This window comes from Gorilla gorilla, chromosome 10 (assembly GCF_029281585.2).
Source record: "Gorilla gorilla gorilla isolate KB3781 chromosome 10, NHGRI_mGorGor1-v2.1_pri, whole genome shotgun sequence".
Classification (NCBI taxonomy): Eukaryota; Metazoa; Chordata; class Mammalia; order Primates; family Hominidae; genus Gorilla; species Gorilla gorilla.
Genome location: NC_073234.2, coordinates 17,991,960 through 17,996,209, shown reverse-complemented (window position 1 = coordinate 17,996,209; position 4,250 = coordinate 17,991,960). Strand labels below are relative to the sequence as shown.

The following is a 4,250-nucleotide window of genomic DNA, read 5'->3' as shown; positions in this document are numbered from 1 at the left end:
CTGGGAAGGAGGGAGGGAGGCAGAAGGGAGGGAAGGAGAAATGAAGGGAGGAAGGGAGAAAGGAAAAAAGGATCCTTTCCTTACTTTTTTAAAGGAGGCTTCCTTAAATTATAGCCTACTGTAATTTAGTTTACCTCTATCATCGTCCGGAGCTCACCTGGCCATGCAGGACACTAGAAAGTCTATTATGGTCTAGGTAGCAATGTGCCCCAAATCAGGTTTAATTACTAAGGAGGAAGGCTGGGATAGTCAGCTAGCAATTTTTCTTATACTAACATTTCATTATTATTTTTTAAGTGTCAGGGTGTGGCTGGTCCAAAAGGTTAGAAGCAAAATTAATAATTGATATTGGAGCTTTTTTTTTTTTAAAGTACCACCGCAATCTGGAATTCAGCAAGAAACAAGCAAATAAGTGTGTGAAATAAGGATCCCAGCCCTCCAACCTTCCTAGTATCCCCATGAAAAATACTCATTGATTCCAAGCTACACATTTAAAACATACACAAAACTGTTCTGAGGCCAAAGAACAGAATCTGTAGTTTGGTATGCTGCCACCAAGGGACCAGAGAGCTTGCGCATGGTCGTGTGTGGTGAACGGCAGGCCCACACACAAGCTGAGCTAGCTGGAGATGAGTGGATTCGTATATTTTTCCTCATCCTTCCCAACTTCCCCAGGATAAGTTATGCAAAGAAAAAAAAACATTGAATTTAAAATACTTCACTACGAAATATTACACTGAATCTACGACTTTATACTCTTCGAGCATTGCAATTCTTCAAACAGCCAGTAGAGACAGAAAGGTAGAGCTGGATGGACCTTAGAGACTGTCCAGTCCGGGTGTCTCCTTTTCCAGAGAAAGAAACTGCAACGGGGAGAGGTAAAATGACCTGCTCAAGCTCAAGGGAGATACATCTCTTGACTCCCAAGCTCATTCCATTCTAGCCCCTGTGGGGCAGCGGTAGTGTCTGAGGGACCCGTTGGAAAACTCCACAGAACTGTGACCTAAGACTTCAGTGACTGCCAGTGAAGTCCAGATAAAAACATGGAATGAGCATTTTTCCCAGCACCCTTGTGATTAGGGAGAGATGCAGGGGTTCTTCAGAGCTGTAGGGCAGCTTTGATGCCCCAGCATCCATTCCAAGTGACCCAGCAGGGATGCTGGACGGAGCCACCAGGGCAGGTGTGGCCTGGGCTCCCGAGCAGCTCATGGGCAGTGGAAGATCTAGCGGGATGCTGCAGGGAACAACCTGAGGAGGCATTTCCTCTTTCCTCACATCACCAGCCTCTTGGTTCTCAATGAGTTAGTTCTGCATTTGTCCTGGGGGGGTGGGGTGTGTGTGTGTGTGTGTGTGTGTGTGTGTGTGTGTGTGTGTGTGTGTGTGTGTGTGTGTGTGTGTGTGTTTTAAGAATACAGACACCTGGACTTTCCTCCCAGAAACTCTAAACCAGGAGGTCTGGATAGGGCCCACGAAATTGTATTTTTACCACGTGTCCCTGGAGATGCTGAGGCAGCCATCTCGCTACTATCTGAGGACAAGCGATCGGGAAGCTGTGCACTGGATGACTTACAGAAATCCCTACCACCATCCCAGTGCTGCTCTCGTCTGGGAAGACTGCTTGGTGGAAGAGCTTGTGATCCATCCTGCCTTGCTATAATTAACAGACCCTGTGATAAGGAGTTCTTCCTGTAGCCTCAGGCTCCCCTACCTCCCACTTTAAGTGTCTTTTCTTCCCTGGTAATGGGAAGCCAGTCTCCATGTCCTAACCCTCCACAAACTGGAAGCCTATTACTAGGTCACCTGTCAGCCTCTCTGTCCCAGTTAAATCATCTCCATTCCTCTCACCATTCATCCATGCTCCTATTTTCCAACCCATCAATCATTTCCCCGCTTTTCTCTAAATGCTCTCCAAGTTCTCTCCAGTCCCCAAGTTGTCTTTGTTCCTAATTCTTCACTTGAACAGTTTGTGTCTTGTGAGATTTAAAAAAAAAAATCCTGCTCCAAAAGGATTCGAAGGCTATTTTGACAAGATTAATTTAAGAAACCTCCCTGCAGCATCACAGCAATCCGGGAAAGAGGGCAGGTTGCATAAGAAAGTCTAAGGAAGGTAGTACAATAAATACTCCATTGTCTCCTTGGCAACACACCCCAAAAGTTTTCTGGATGCTCACATAGGCAGGAAGGTGAGTCTATGGGCTGAAGGTCCACCCACTGGCTCACTGGAAAGCCAGGAAGGACGGCTTAGCTTTCCCTCCATTCACGTGGTAGAGATCAGGGCAAGCTGAGACTACCCGAAGGACCGAGCAAGTGGGAGAAAACAGAATCGAATGTGGGAACCAGAGAGCAAAGGGAAGGAGTGTAGGAGATGGGTGGGTCATCGCTGACCCCTGCTGACAATGGCATCTGTTTAAACCATAAGCAGAAATTCACTTTTGAGAAGATTTTTAAGGAAGGCAAAAAGCTTTCTCATGGGGATGATATGAAAAATCAGCCAGGAGAGGTGGAAGGAGAAAGAAGGGAAGAAAGACCAAGAGCAGAACAAAGAGAGACAAAGTTCAGTGGCTGCTGCAGACCTATTTTCTACAAAGAGCAGAAGGAAAGGGAGAAGGCAGCAGAGGGAAGAGAGGGCAGTGGAAGAGGCACAGAAATGGAGTAAGAATCTGCCTTCCCAGTCTCGGGGGCCCAGAAGAACACTGACTGCACCTCCAGTGAGGACAGTGACTGTAGGCTTTGCTGGAAACTTGGGAAAGTGGGCACCAGTTTCTAAATATTTCCCAAGAGGTGATCTCACAGAACAGCCATGTGGGCGTGCGCACTGTTCTCTCACCCACAAACTGCCCACCGCTTGCGGTTAACCTGGATTGTGCAGTTTCCAGAAAGCCTAGTGCACTTAGAAGCTCGTCATTTAGCACTTCTCCTTTCTTTCAAGTCCTTTCTTATACGATAATTTTTGTCTTCCCAACAGAATTGGCATTTATTAGTCGTAAATTCCTAACACTACGGCCACTGACTTTAGAGAGTATAGTTAATTCCTGTTACTGCCACTTACTAGGTGTGGCCCAGAGGAAGTCTGTAAATCTTAGCCTCAATCTCTTGGTCCAATAAATGGAAAGGGTTGTAATGAGATTTTAAAGAGATGATGTAATTACATGCCAAGAAACATTTGCTGAATATGAATGCCTCTATCTCTTTCTGTACTGGATATGCTGAAGATGACAAAGAGAGAGAGACACACACACACAGAGGAGGACGCCACTTCTTTTAGGCCAGCCTGGTGGCAGATGGGCTGGGGTGGACACACCCTCCCGGAGAATGGCACCTCCTTCTTCCATCCTATGCTGAGGTCAGGCATTTCCTTTGGAAAACCCCTCTGAGGCCTCCATAGCTGATGAGATAAGGAATCATCAGTAACTTTTCCTCAAATGGTGAACATGTTGGGTAAGAACACTTTAGATACGATTATGATAAATTACCAGTGGGGAAGGGCTGTATGTTTTGTTGCGATTTTTTTTTTTTTTGAGACTGAGTTTCACTCTTGTTGCCCAGCTGGAGAGCAATGGCATGATCTCAGCTCACTGTAACCTCCACCTCCTGGGTTCAAGCTATTCTCCTGCCTCAGGCTCCTGAGTAGCTGGGATTACAGGCACCCGCCACCATGCCCAGCTAATTTTTGTATTTTTAGTAGAGATGGGGTTTCCGCATGTTGGCCAGGCTGGTCTCGAACTGCTGACCTGAGATGATCCACCCGCCTCAGCCTCCCAAAGTGCTGGGATTACAGGCGTGAACCACTGTGCCTGGCCAATTCCTTTTTTTTTTTTTTTTTTTAAGGAAAAAAACCCAAACAAATAAAAAACAAGCAGACTAAAGCCCTTCTCCACCCTTTGGTTCAATCCTAAACCCTGGCCCAATAGCTAGTTTTGTTGGTTAGCCTCTTTGTTCACCAATTAGCAATTATGAACAGCTAGAGAGAGGATTACTCACCTTGAGAAGAGGGAATTGTGGGCTCAAGAGGGATGTCACTTAGGGAGAAAAGAAGAACCTCTCCAGATACAAGATGAACCAAACAAAACATGCCCCAAATTAGATACATCTTTAAGAAGGCCAAGAAAAGAAAACACAGCTCTGTTTGCCTCCACATGGCCAACATGCCACCCCCTGGTTTCTGGGTAGCTCCACTCTCTAGTACCTACTTTCATCAGGAAACAGAGATGCCAGCTTCCTTGGAGCAAGGTGATTCTCTTGTAATTTTA

At 46.1% G+C, this 4,250-nt stretch overlaps 1 protein-coding gene and 1 long non-coding RNA gene across 39 annotated transcripts in view; both read right to left on the bottom strand.

Annotated features, from left to right (window-relative positions):
- Positions 1 to 4,250, bottom strand: part of CACNA1C (calcium voltage-gated channel subunit alpha1 C) — a 720,825-nt gene that overhangs the window by 334,986 nt on the left and 381,589 nt on the right. The window lies entirely within an intron of this gene.
- The window catches only part of LOC129525792 (uncharacterized), a 120,981-nt gene that overhangs the window by 24,106 nt on the left and 92,625 nt on the right, over positions 1 to 4,250 (bottom strand). The window lies entirely within an intron of this gene.